The following is a 14,934-nucleotide window of genomic DNA, read 5'->3' as shown; positions in this document are numbered from 1 at the left end:
ACCAGCCTGAGCAACATGGAGAGACCCCACCTCTACAAAAAAACACAAAAATTAACGGGGTGTAGTGGTGCGTGCCTGTAGTCCCAGCTACTTGGTAGGCTTAGTTGGAAGGATCACCTGAGCCCAGGGAGATCAAGGCTGCAATGAGCCATGATCATGCCACTGTACTCTAGTCTAGGCCAGAGTGCAACCCTGTTTCAAAAAAACAAAGATTCATAGATGTAGGATGCTCACATGAAAAATGGTGTGAGCTCCATGAGGGCAGGTGCTTGGTCAGTCGTGGTCACTGTTGTATCTTTAGTATCTAGAGCTGTGCCTGGGATACAACAGATGCATGATAAATAGCTGTTGAGGGATGAATGAATGCTGAATGTTGACTAATTGACTGGCCCAGCCATCCCTGCATCTTGTCTCTCAGCTTTTTTTTGCAGGGTACTTCTCTCCAACTTTCTTTTCACACAGGGCCATGTGGTACCTCACCTATCCCATGTCTCTTCTTCTTATTTACTTTTGTCTAGCCAATTTATGGGGTTGCTCAGCAAATGTTTCGACTCCAATTGGGAAAACAAGCTCTTAGTGCCATCATTGTCACCTGGCCCAGACTCCCAAAACAAGCCTGGTGTTGAAGGAAATGTCAACTGAAATGGTTTGGTCTGCCCCTCTGGTAGACCAAAAACAACACATCTGGATATTGAATCTGAGTTTCTTCATTGTCTTTCCAGAGAAACCCCTCTTGATCCCCCACTCAGAGCCACTTCCACCTTCAGTGGCTCTAGAATTCTGTAAGACAGCAGCTCTCTACTACCTAAAACAAAAGTGGAAAATTTAAATGATACTTAAACTGGAGTCACTCTCTCCTGAAAGTGGAGAATGAGAAAACTAGACACAATTTCTTTATCTGTAATATGAAAGAGTTTTAGATTAATGGTATTTCTTGGGTATAATCTGTCCTCAGTGTGTTGTGATTTGCCCATTGTATCAGGGTTCTCCAGAGAAATGGAACCAATCAGATATATATGTAGATATGTCAATATCTATAGATATGTAAGATATTGACATATCTATAGATATGTCAATATCTGTAGATATGTAAGAGGAAATTATTATGGGAATTGGCTCATGTGATTATGGAGGTAGAGAAGTCCCATCCTGTGCCACATGCAAGCTGGAGAACCTGGGAAGCTGGTGGTGTAATTCAGTCGGAGTCCAAATGTCTGAGAATCAAGGCAGCTGATGGTATAACTTTCAGATCAAGGCCAAAGGCCTGAGATCCTAGGAGGCCACTGGCATAAGTCTGAGTTTGAAGGCCCAAGAACCTGGAGTTCTGATGTCCAAGGGCTCTAGAAGATGGATAGTCCACCTCCAGCAGAGAACATGAATTTACCTTTTCTCTGCCTTTTTGTTCTATTCTGGCCCTCGAAGGATTAAATGGTGCCCACTCACTTGGAGTGAGGTTGGCTCTTCCTTACACAGTTCACTCATTCCAATGCCAGTCTCCTCCAGAAACACCCTCACAGACACCAAAATAATGCTTTACCAGCGACCTGGTATATTAGTCCATTCTTGCAGTGCTATAAAGAAATACCTGAAACTGGGTAATTTATAAAGAAAGAGGTTTAATTGACTCACAGTTCTGCAGGCTGTATAGGAAGCATGGCTGGAAGTTTCAGAAAACTTTCAATCATGGCAGAAGGCAAAGCAAATGCACCTTACCTGGCCAGAGCAGGGTAAGAGAGAGAAGGGTGAGGTGCTACACACTTTAAAACAACCAGATCTTGTGAGAACAAACACACTCTCATGAGAACCGCAAGGGGGAAGTCCGCCGCCATGATCCAATCACCTCCCACCAGGTCCCTTTACCAACACTGGGGTAGAGACACAAATCCAAATCCCTTAACCCAGTGAAATCAGATCTAAAATTAACCATCACACCTATAGAAAAAACTTTTAAAACATAAATTAGTTGCCAACATTTAAAAAACAGGAAATTTCAGAGAAACAACAGCTAGAGTCAAGTTGTAACTCCAGCAGAATCAAAGTTGGAGCGGAGTCAGATTCCTTCTCTAGTGGAACTGTGTGCTTTTCCCCTGTCTTCACTACTCCCTATCTTCTCTCGTTTTGTTTAGAGTCTTCAAGGCCCATGTGAGCTGCTGGGGTGGCAGGCCTGCCTAACTCACTGTTCTGCCTGATTCCTGTGGGGACATTGGGATCTCTGAATTCAGTGACTAAAATCAATTCCAGCTCTCTGATTCTGGAGTATTTTAACAAGTCACTGCTGAAACCTTGCATAGGATTACTCTATCGTGATACTCAAAGTACGTACAAATGCTCTGAGGACATTGTTAAGATGCAGATTCTAATCCAGTAGGTCTGGTATGGGGCCTGAGAGGCTGTATTTCCATCAAGCCTCCCTGTGATGCTAATATAGAGACCACATTTTGCAGCAAGGTCCCCTACTTGCCTCCGAATTCTCTTCCATTAGAGTTTTGGAGATTAGAGTCAGCCAGGGAGTGTTTTAAAAATATACCAACACCCAGTCTGCATGCCCAGAGATCTGAATTATTTAGTTTGGGGTGGGTCCAGGGATTGATATATTTTTTTTAACGTCTCAGATTATTCTTATGTGTCTTCAGGATTAAGACCCACTGCACTGGGCTGGGTGTGGTGGTTCATGCCTGTAATCCCAACACTTTGGGAGCCTGAGGCGGGTGGATCACAAGGTCAGGAGATCGAGACCATCCTGGCCAACATGGTGAAACCCCGTCTCTACTAAAAATACAAAAATTAGCTGGACCTGATGGCGTGTGCCTGTAATCCCAGCTACTCAGGAGGATGAGGCAGGAGAATCGCCTGAACCAGGGAGTCGGAGGTTGCAGTGAGCCGAGATTATACCATTGTACTCCAGCCTGGTGACAGAGTGAGACTCCATCTCAAAATACACACAAAAAACAAACAAACAAACAAACTACTGCACTAAGTGGCATTCATCCTCAATGTCAAACTTCACCTTCTAGGCTGAATCTTAGCTTTAATATAAAGACATTACATTTGTGTTGTTTTCAAAGGATAGACCGTAATGGTTACTGAGAGAGTTGGTGTGTGCAGAGGGGCCCCTTGGTACCTCAGTTGAGTCCCCCTTTCCCACCCATCTAAGTACCTGCAAACTGCTGCTGCTCAGATTTCTGAGCCAGTTCTCTCTGTCACTTCATCGGCTGCCCTTGATTTTGAGCCCCAAGGAACAAAACCTGGTTACATCTCTCATGCCTTGGCTCACTGGCCTGAATTTCTCAACTTCAAAGTGAAAACCTTCTAACAAACTTTTAACACAAGCCTCCATGTCTATCTCCAAGGACTCCTGAGGTCTGGCACACCTTTTCAAGTTTATTTACTTCCACCTACATCCCTACAATAATCTGGGAGGGCTCAAAAGAGGGACTGGAGGTCAGGAGCGACTACAAAGAGAAAACATCTAGATCAAGTCTTCAAGAATAAAAAATAGTCATTCTTTTAACTGAATAAGGTGGAGGTGGCCATTCCTATATCTTAATAGACAAAACCATATAAAAACAAGGAATTGTGTTTTTGTCTTTAGTTCCCAGTATGGAAATGTCCCATATTTGACACATGCTTGATAAACCCTGGTAAGTTTATTAATGGAGTGGAGTTGCTTCTGTGAGACTGCTTGTTCTTACCAAGTGAAATGAGGTGTGGAAGGCAACTACGACTTAACTGCGTTTAAGTGAGACTCCCTGAACCTGCTCACAGCCTGGGCCTGGCTGTCCCTATTTCTCCTTGGCTCTCTGAATACATTTCTTTTTTTTTTTTTTGAGACGGAGTCTCGCTCTATCGCTCAGGCTGGAGTGCAGTGGCACGACCTCGGCTCACTACAAGCTCCGCCTCCTGGGTTCACGCCATTCTCCTGCCTCAGCCTCCCGAGTAGCTGGGACTACAGACGCCCGCCACCATGCCTGGCTAATTTTTTGTATTTTTAGTAGAGATGGGGTTTTACCATGTTAGCCAGGATGGTCTTGATCTCCTGACCTCTTGATCCACCCACCTCGGCCTCCCAAAGTGCTGGGATTACAGGCATGAGCCACTGCGCCCGGCCTGAATGCATTTCTTTCAGTGCACTGAGGGAAAGGTACACGAATGACCGTTCCTTCTGGCCCCATGCCTTCTACACATACACATCTTTCCTCTTCCCGGGTTTCTAGGCTTGGTTTCCGATTCTTAGTATGAAGACCATTCATGAGCATACTTCGCTGAAAAATGTGGTGAAAATCATTCCACACACAACATCACTTACACCTATGTACCTCACTTCCTCCAGGATATGGGGCTTTGTTTTCCAGAAACTGCCGAGAATTTATGACCTGGAACTTGTTGATAGGTAGTTGAGGAATGGGATCTTAGAGTCTGTAGGAAAGAAGTATGCCACTCCCTGGACCACTCTGGGCTCAGGACACACCCTCTACGCTTCCCCCATGCCCCAAGGCCTTTCAGAATCTGAGAAACAGTCAGAGGCTTGATAGTTGTCCTATTTAGAGAGAGGCTGGACTCTTCCCACCCCTATCTTCAGAGGAAGGGAACTAGAACTTACTACATCTTGGTGCCTATAAAAACAGGCACATGACTTTTTTGGTCTCTTAGAACTACTGCCTCTTTCCTGATGAAGAAAAGAGGGCAAGATGACTTGGCTCAGTGGGGGAGTTTGCTCTCTCCTCTGACAGTTTTGTAATATTTCTCTTCCCTCATTTTGTTGTCCAAAATCTCCCATCTCCCAGCCAGAATGTTATGATAGAATTCATAAGGCCTGTCTGCTGAGAGTTTAAAAGAATACTCACATAGGAAGTCCAATAAATGTTTAATAAACATCACCACAAGCTAGGAATGGACACTGGAGATAAAGTGGTGAATAAGGTGGCATGGCCCTTGCCCTCTCCCAGCTTACAGTTTAGGGAGAACTAATTTGCATTATTAGTATACCAGAGCCCATGCAACTGAAGACAATATTGTTTGGAGTGGAATTGACCAACAAGCTTCAACTCATTTACAATTATATAGATTAAACTTTTTGCTTTGCAATTTTCAATTCTCCCTGCTAGTCTTTATACTAGGAGTTGCTTCTTTCTTCTTGGGATCTTAATTTTGATTCATCAATTAGTCAGCCAGAGTACATCCTCAAATGATTTTTTCAAGATGAAATACATAGGAGGTATATTTTTGAAATCTTTGTCTAGAAGTGTACTTCTGTTGCCTTAAGAGATGAAAAACAATGTGTATAATATTCTTAGTTTATAATTTTCCCTTCAACATCTTGTAAACACAGCACCATTATTTTTCTGGCATTTACAAATGCATAAACAAGTTGAAAGTTTGTCTGATTTTGTTCATTTGTGGTTATATTTTTCTGGTTAAATGCATGCAGATTTATTCACTTATCCTTGTAATTCAAGGTTTTGTTAGATTTTTTATTTTTTATTTTTTTTAGAATATTCTTTGGCTGAACCAAGGGGGCCCTTTTCATCTATGAATTCAGGAACTTTTTTCTTCCTGGAAAAGCTGTCTTTTTCATCATGATTGTTGCTTCTGTTCTAACTACTCTAGTTTTTACACTTAATCTTAGCCCAAAGGCTGAGAAGCAATTAACTTCTTAGGGTTTTTTAAATAAAAGAAATCTGCAGTTCTTGGTTGGCTCCCTGCATCCTTTGAATAATACTTTCTTACCCACCATTTCTTTATTCATTTTAACATATTTCTTTTCCCCTGCTTTTCACTATCTTCTGGAACAATTTCTAGGCTTATCCTCCACATTACTGATTTAAATTCTACCCTGTTAGTTCTGCTGTTTATTACTCTGATGCAGATTTAAATTGTGCTACTCCAAGTGTTGTTTCCTTACAGTCCTATTTTACCACTCCCAGTCCCCTTTCTTCTCAACATTTTCATTTTCATGTTGTATCATGTGGTATGGTTGTTGTACTATTAGCCCTTCACTTCACAGTGTTCCCATATATGGCTTTCTGTTTTTGTTTCATTAAAGTCATGTATTATTGAGGATGCTATTTTCTAAAAAATGTATTTAACTATTTTCTAAAAATTTATCCTTCCAGTAAGTCATTTCTATTATTACACAGTCCCTCTAAGTCATAGTTCTAAAGGTCTCTGGGGAATGCGTGAGATTGATTTCTGGCCCCCTCCTGAGAGATACCGATTCAGCAGGCATGCTGGCACAGACGGTGCCCAGAACTCAAGCAGTTCCATGGTCCACTGGATTGCAGGTTCCGTTACCTTAGGTCTATGAGACAGGTGTGCACAGCATACAGCACAATTCCTGGTTGCTCACAAGCAAGCATTACATTGGCTCTGCTGGAAAGATGTGTAATTTTTTTCCCTGCTTCCAAGCCTTGATCTTCGACATGCTAAACCAATCAAATACATTAAAAACTCAGATCCCCCGCAAGCATACTACCAGAGATTTTTGTCTCTGCCCTTGTCTACAGTGCTTTATGTGAGGAACCTAAATCAGCAATGCTCTACCACTGTCAGTCCCCAGCTGGGCTCTACCTGAATAAGCATATGTTGAGGTGGAGGAGGGAGCCAGGAGTTCCATGCTCAGCAGAGTACCTACATCTTCTGTCTCTGAACAAAGCAGAAAAGGAAAGCAGAGAACAGTGTGTGAGATCTTCCACTCCATCTCAGGTGAGTGAATAGAGCTGCTTTATGTTACAAAAGGAAGTACAGCTAATTTGTGGATATTTTGCTAGATTATTCTCCCCTTCAATTTGGATCCAGCAGCTATATTAAAAATGCCTATTTATCAAGCTGGAGTAGCACATTCAACAGGAAAGGAAACTTATCAAGAATAATCCAAAATGGAATATAGGATGTTTTGGAAAGGGGGAAAAAGGGATGGTAAGAAAATGGGCTCTTCTTACCCAGTTCTCACAATTGTGCTCCAATATCCAGGTGGTTTCAGATCATTCCTTTTACTTGTCTTTCTTTTCCTTTCGTCTTGTATATTACAACGGAGCCTTCTCTTATTTCTCCTACTCCCTTTCCAACCAGACTGTCCCTGGAAGGCAACTTCATGCTCTACTTTCTCCAGTGCTAGAACCTCAGAGCCCTTTGGAAGACTCTATCTTGGCCCCGGGGAACGAACTTAAACCTGTCTCAGCAGCAAGTGCCTTTCCTTGGGTAGATGCAAATACTGCTGCTGTCTATCAAGTTCCTTTCTACCCACACACTTTTCCAATTACCTCCCTGAGCCTCCTTCTCTCCCCCATGCTGCCCAGCTCCTTATACAGCTGTCATCACTTAGGTATATATTTCGTGCTTATGTGACTTATGTTATTGTGTATTTCCATTATATCTGTCCTATTTCCAGTTATATTGCACACTCCTTTGGTCCTCCATCTCCTTCGTAACTTCGCAGTCTGTTGTGTTTGCCCACACATGGCAGTCCCTCAAATTGAGATGATTACATATTTCCTTTTGCACACACACCCCCAACTATAATGACAGGTCTTTTTCTTCCACAGTTTCTTGTTTCTTAAGCATTTCTAATTTCTCTGGTACTAGAAGTCAGAAAACCTTTGTTCTTCTCCACTTGTTTCTACTACCCTGTAACTTTATTCGAGTCATTTAACATTGGTGAGCTGTGGATTCTTTTTTTTTTTTTTTTTTTTTTTTGAGACGGAGTCCCGCTCTGTAGCCCAGGCTGGAGTGCAGTGGCCGGATCTCAGCTCACTGCAAGCTCCGCCTCCCGGGTCCACGCCATTCTCCTGCCTCAGCCTCCTGAGTAGCTGAGACTACAGGCGCCCCCCACCTCACCCGGCTAGTTTTTTTTGTATTTTTTAGTAGAGATGGGGTTTCACCTTGTTAGCCAGGATGGTCTCGATCTCCTGACCTCGTGATCCACCCGTCTCGGCCTCCCAAAGTGCTGGGATTTGGGTGGGGTGGGGGTGGGGTGAGGATTATAATGGCTTCCCCTTAGGGTTTCTGGTCCCTACTGCTAATGAGTTCCTATTGTGTTCCTGGGTCAGCTGAGGTTTCAGAACTCCTAATCAGCAATTGTTTTGTTATTTGACATTCCCCTGCTTCTGGGTCACTAGAGTACATATTGACTGAGACGTCTTCCTGCCTTCACAACAGGTGAGCATAGCTCTTCAAATAGGAAGCCCTTGGCCTTATAAAAGTCACAAGAAACATTATCTGAGATCTCTGGAGGCCAGCAATACCTCTTCCGAGCACACTGCTTTAAAGGGCAGGATGGGAAAGGACATCCTAAATGGTATAGGCAAAGCTTTTCCATATGAGAGGAGGAATACAGCCCATGGTTCAAGCTCCCACTTACATCCCCTGCCCAGAACTGAATCATTCCCAAATTCTCAAATTGGTTATAGTACTAAACCCCCAGTGCAGTCATACAATATCTTCTATGGCTGCTATTTCATTGCAAAATATTGTGTACTTAGCCTTTATCCTAGGGTAGCTCAGTGGTGTCAAATTCCTTCCAGTAATAGCATTGGCTTTTCCAGTGCCTGATTCCAAATGAATCATATATGGTCTTATTTCTGAAATTGACATCAACTGATGTTAGGCCCAAGGTTTATATAATAGCTAAGTTGTTTATGGACACTATCCCAATATAACCTTCTCTCAAGCCACAGTGTCCTCTCCAATGAGGGTTGAGTTGCAATTCTAGGTGTCTACTGCTGGCTGGAGCCTCACTCAGTTTCTAAACATTCAAATCTAAGTCGTAGCATACTACCTGGTACAAAGTAGATCCTCAAAAATATATGTGGAGTAAAGGAATACATAAGCCCCAAGAGGAATCTTATGAAAAATTATCTAATTTCAGTGTGAAGTATATGGAAAGACTGGTTCTGTCCTCCAGATAGCAAGTGATTAAGAACAGCCAATTCCCTCATTCTCAAGTGTGACTTGGGCTGGAATACAGAGAGGGTTCCAACTTGCTAAGCAGTCTTGTTAACTCGATTCTCCCATTGCAGTTTCCTTTGGTGCCAGCTCCAATTGGCAGTTCCTGGAAGTTCCCAGCAACAGCATCTCCTGATGGTGGTAATTACTGTTGACTGTTCTGGGAATGGCAGCCACTCCTATAAAATCTTCAGTGTCTGTTATGTCCCTGAAGATGCACCATGCAACATTTTCAGCACCATTCCTACAGAGCAGTCCAAAGCTGGAGCAGTGCTCTTTGAGCAACTTCCATTTGTGGTTGCTCCAAGTCCTCAGCTGCCTTGCTGCTCAAAGTGTGGTCCGTGGATTGGAAGCACTGGAATCACTTGGGAGATTGTTAGAAATGCAGGACCTTGGAGTACACCCCAGACCTACTGAAACAGAATCTGCATTTTAACAAGATCCCAGGTGTTTCCTATGCACATTAAAGTTCAAGAAACATTTCCCCACTACAGTTCTAATTCAATAGGTCCAGGTCTAGGATGGGGCCCCAAATTCTGCATTTTTGAACAAGGTCCCAAGTGACGATGCAGCTAGTCCAGGGACCACCCTTCAAGTAGCAGAGCTTTAGAATCGTTAGGGAAGAAAGAGTATGTAAATTCCCCACTCACCACCACCACCACCATCATCACCATCACCTGGGGCTGCTCCCAAAGGCAAGGGACAGATGACCAGTGCTTCCTTAGCCTACTAGGACACTGTTTTTCAGTCCCAGCTGCACACCAGACAGAATCACCTGGGCAGTTTTTAACAATACCGACTCCTTGGCTCACCACCAGAGTGTCTGGTTTGAATGATGTGGGAAGGAACCCAAATGTTGGAATTGTTCCGCAATTCCTTAGGTGATTCTAATGGGTGGAAAACTACTGGCCTTGGGTGAGCTCTTAAAATTAGTCAGGGTGCTCTCTGCTTCCCCCTTCCACCAAATTCTCTTACCCCTCCTGCAGGTCTAATCTCTTGTATCTGAAAAGTTTTAGCTAAATTCCTAATTCTGCTTCAAGTGCAACAAGAACACTTGTGTAAATCAATTTCTACCAGCACCTGGGTAGTATTCTAAGAAAACTCTAATAATGACTTCATGGTGCATTAACAGATGATTCCCTTTCACAAGCTTCATGAAACTAATTCTGTAAAGTGCCATTCTTTCAACAACTCTAGGAGAAACCCTCAGTCTTCCTGTTTCACATATTGAGAGGAATTTCCTAAGAGAAAAACATGAGATTCAGTTTTCCTGTATCCTTGAGTTTCATCCTCAATCTGCATGCTGGTTTATCAATTTTTTCCCCCACATCACTTCATTATATTTTATATCCCTGTGGTCTTCTCAGGGAATTCCCGCAGGAGTTCCCTGGCTCCTCTCTTCATTCCTGAGGGCAGTGCTGGAGTTAGAGGGTGACAAGTACTTCCCTGCTTTTCTGCTCCAAGCCCCAAAGCAGTTGACAGGTAGACAAGGGAGGCTGGGGCTCTGAGCTGGAGCCAAGAATGTCTGCTCTATTGCTGATAAAGCTAGACGAAGAGCCCCGGTCTGCACCTAAGATTTCTCACACAGCCCTATTTAACATTTCCCAACCAAACTGCAGGCTCTCCCTTTGCCAAGACAAAGTCCAGTCCCAGGAAACTTCCAGAGACAGAGAAAGCTTGCTTCTTGGAAAGTGAGAATGGAAGGGGTTGAACTGCACGTGTCCATTTCTCCATCTCAAACTCACCAATCAGAGAAGCAGGAAGAGAAGAAAAGATGTCATCTTCCCAACACACAAAGAGGTGGTGGCAAAATGTCCCGCTGTAGGGCTAAGATGGGAACTCCAGGAGCAAGCCTTAGCACGATGAGACGGCCATCTTGCTCAGTGTGCCTCAGAAAGCAGGTGGCTGAGCTGCAAATCCTGATTGGCCCTCAGAGACCTGGCAATGAAACAGCCAGCCAATCAGGCTATCCCCTTGGTGCCAGGGCCAAGCCCCTGCGAGGTCGCCCTGAGAGCACCATGAGTCCACTCTCCAGCCTGACAGTGGTTATCACCAGATGTGATGGACTTGGGGAGGGTTCCTATTTGCAGTAGAAATGCAGAGTGTTTTAAAAGAAATGTATTTCTCTGACACTTACACTCGGCCAGTGGCATTCTGTGTGGGTCAATGAGACCTTGAAAAGCTGCTATAATTGAAAGAAGAGGTGCTCGATGCCAAGCAGTTTTCCAGTAAAATGACTTAACAAGGCGTGGGTTTGTGGTGGGGGGGAGGTGTGCATGGGGAGGGGACAGGGGGCAGAATACAATGATGACCAGAAGAAGGGACAGACTTTTAAGAAGTCACTGGAAAAGACTGTCGCGCCTAATTCCAGAGAAACAATACAAGTCAGAGGCCTTCTCTGCTTTGCTAACTGGAACAGTGACTGAGGGTAGGAAGGGAGGGAGGGAGACTGGTGCCCACAGAGCGGGGAGGGCTTGAGGTTCACAGTGGATACATTGCTGACATTAAGCCAAGACCCAGCTAATTGCCTATGATTGTTTTCTCTTTTCACATTTATTCATCTAAGCTGGGGATGTCTCCCAGGCACCACAGATATAATTAGAGTTGGGTTTTTGTCTCTCTCAGACTTGGACTCCTCTTTAAAAAGTTAGCAGAAATATAGAAATCTTTGGTTTTAAAAATATTCAAATGATTTTCTAGAAGCATCCTCAAAGTCAATAGATGTAAGTTTCATAGCAACTTATTTTCTAAAAAAGAAAACAGAAAGTGGAAAGTCAGTACCATGAGGGGTGCATAAAAATGGAAGCTAAGTAACTGTTCTATGTAAATAATTGCAGAAGGTATGGCTGTTTTCATTACTAAGTAGCCCTGAAGCCCCTTTAAGCTAATTAATGCAGCTAGGAGCAGTCAGGGATGTAGTAAGGGGAGTGAGACCTGCCTCATCCATTGCTATAAACAGGCCCTGTGTTAGGACTTATGTGCTTGTTTTCTTTTCTTTTATCCCTCTGAACAAAAATACTTAAACTCTAAGTGGAGACTTTTCACAGCACAAAACTTGCGTCATATGTTTAAAAGCCGTGGCAAAGTCATCTTTCGGCAGAAGTTGTGTAGCCTTAAACAAGTCATGCCCTGGTGTGCGTCCTTCAGTAGGGGGATGGTTCTCAGGTTTACCATATGGTGCATGCAGTCAGTCTCATGACTCATTTTGGACTTGGCACTGGGAAGGGTTCAGAAAGGTGCAGAACATGCAAATGGCTTTGAGGATGAGTGCTCACTCCCCAGTAAGGGGATATCCCCACCTGCATACAAATAGTCCAGGCCACTGTTTTCCAAACATAATGAACCTACAATGCTGTCCCCTCTAGAAGCTTCTGGATGCTCAGCAGTTTGCCTCCTGGTTTAGTCCAAAACACTATGTCCAAAGCATAATCTCTTTTTCAAGGACATTTAAGAAAATATATTTTAAGCTTCACATTGGCCTCTTGATTTGTAATGATTTTCTCAAATGTGTTTGAGAGGAGATGAAAGGAATTTTAAACTAGGTAGATTTCACATATAAAGTGAATTGGCTTCATCTGTGTACTCATGAAACAGAACCATGAGCTTGAAAAGATCCTAAATGTCAACCAAAACACCACTGCAGATATGGAAGATCCACTGCAGATATGGAAGATCCACTGCAGATATGGGAAACCCACATGGGCATACAACCTATTCTTGAACAGGCCTGAAATAGCTCAACTTCATGAAGCACTTCAAAGCACTGCTGCAATTTTCTAAAAGTCTTTTGGTTAAGTAGCAATGCTAAAGAAAAATAGAATTTTCCATGAACAGAAAAATAATGTTCAAGTTTATATCAGAGCAGGAATCAGCTTTTCTCTTCTGTGAATCACATTTGGGCCTGAAGCCAATAAATGTACCATTTGAGTCCTGGTTTATAAACACACATACACACACACACACACACACACACACACACACACACACACACACAGGGAAGGGTTTGTTACCCTGAGTATGAATCCCACTGGCTTGTCTTCAGAATCAAACTGTAGGTCTAATAAGTCATATGGTTTAATTTCAAGAACCTACTCAGGGTTGGGCTGGGATGTAATGTACATGTTTCCCTAATCCTGTTTGGTTTTGCTAATATATATAATGATATCTTTAAGCTTGTTCCTAAGTTATGCCCACCGCTGGGGGTCCAGTGAACAGCTAGGGTGGCCTAACCAAGCCAACATGCATAAGAACTGTGGACCCTACTGAATGAGTGAAGGGATCAAGGATCAGGAAAAGTTTGCCCCAGTTAGAAAAATCCTAGTTGTAGAATGGGAAGGAGGAATGTTGAACCACCCACTGTTTTTATTTTATGACATTCCCCAACTGGACTCAGGACTCACTAATGGGGAAAATTGGCTGAAGGTTAAACACTGAAAGAGATCTATGTGGTGGGCATTTGTTGTTTTGTTCACCCGGAACAGCACTGTCCTCTTTTTAGTAGGATTCTGATGGGGCTGCCAACCATAGTTCCTCATACTTTGGCCACAGCGAACGGTTCAGTGATGCACATATGACCCAACCATAGTCAATAGGCTCTTCCCTAAGATATTCCCAGTAAGAGCCCTCTGAGTTTTGTGGTTCTGAAGCTTTGAGGATGTAGGCCCAGGGCCGTTGTTAATGTTGAAGCTTCCAGCCTCATGGGGACAAGTCTAAGGGAATAAATTTAACACAGAGAAACAGAGACCAAAAGAAAAAGAAAAGAAAAGAAAAGAAAATGAAAAATGAAGAGAGAAGGAGTGAATTCTCTAACATTTGATATTCTGAATCCAGTGGTTGCTAAGGAGCTCTACCTGCTGCCTTTTCCCTACTTTGGTTACATCAATCAATAAATAGCCCTCCCTTTGGTTAATTTAGGTTTGTAAATTTAAAATTGAGTTTCTCTGCCCTTCTATAAAATGTTGAGAGCACAGACGGTGCTTTTTGGGAGCTTCTCTAACAGAGGATTCACAAAAACCTCCTTGCCTGGGACTATTGTAAAACTTAGGTTTTCTGAGAATAAAAGAGGGTGCTATTAACAATTAACAATTATATCAGGACAACAGGCATAAGCTAGAAATATATGGCCACCCTTAGTGAAAGATCAAGCTTGGCTTGTTGTTGTGGTTGGTGCCCAGCAGAATAGTGGCAAAGACTGTAATACCTGGTGGGGAACTGAGGTATCTGGTGCACTCAGCTGGAGTGGACCATTCATGAGCTTGGAAGAACACTAAAGAAAAATCTTGGTCTGGCTGGGCACCGTGCTACAACCTGTAATCCTAGCAGTTTGGGAAGCCAAGGCAGGAGGATTGCTTGAGCCCAAGAGTTCAAGACCAGCCTGGGCAAAGTGGCAAAAAAAAAAAAAAAGAAAGCCAGGCCTGGTGGCATGCACGTATAGTTTTAGCTACTCAGGACGCTGAGATGGGAAGATCACTTGAGCCCAGGAGGCAGAGGTTGCAGTGAGCTAAGATCATGCCACTACACTCCAAACTGGGGGACAGAGCAAGACCCTGTCTCAAAAAATTAAATGAAAATAAAATAAAATAAAACCCGTGGCAGCATTTGTGCGAAGTTTGAGGTCCCCTATTATTCTGGTGTTATGAGCATGACGTGACTATTTGTGCCTATAGCTGACAAAACCTGGAGACATTAAAGTTACAAACAGTAAACACAGAAAACTATGGCTCATTTTCTTTTGAAAGCTCAGCATGTGGACCATGTTTCTTCTCTGAGAAGGTATCTCTGATGCCCAGAGTAAGCCCCCAGCACCCACATTTATAGATTGTGAAAATTGCCCTTTGTTTATAGTTCATTAGGCCACTGTAGACCCTGATTCAGGTTCCTTCTCCCAAGAATTAGGACTAATTAATAGCTAGTTAATCTTCATGTGACTGGGAAGATAAAATGTTGATCTAGGAGCCTTGGGGTAACCACATTCTGCAATGTGACCAGAGAACT

At 43.2% G+C, this 14,934-nt stretch overlaps 1 long non-coding RNA gene across 1 annotated transcript in view; it reads right to left on the bottom strand.

The window, feature by feature from the left end:
- Positions 1-10,812, bottom strand: part of LOC140711581 (uncharacterized) — a 47,429-nt gene extending 36,617 nt beyond the window's left edge. Inside the window, exons 1-2 of the long non-coding RNA XR_012092855.1 lie at positions 10,686-10,812; positions 6,939-7,075 (exon numbers count right to left, since the gene is read on the bottom strand). This is a non-coding gene — a long non-coding RNA (uncharacterized lncRNA). The remainder of the gene's footprint in view (positions 1-6,938; positions 7,076-10,685) is intronic.
- Positions 10,813-14,934: the final 4,122 nt, after the last annotated feature.

Source organism: Chlorocebus sabaeus, chromosome 4, assembly GCF_047675955.1.
Source record: "Chlorocebus sabaeus isolate Y175 chromosome 4, mChlSab1.0.hap1, whole genome shotgun sequence".
NCBI lineage: Eukaryota > Metazoa > Chordata > Mammalia > Primates > Cercopithecidae > Chlorocebus > Chlorocebus sabaeus.
This window is presented reverse-complemented; position numbering and strand designations above follow the sequence as displayed.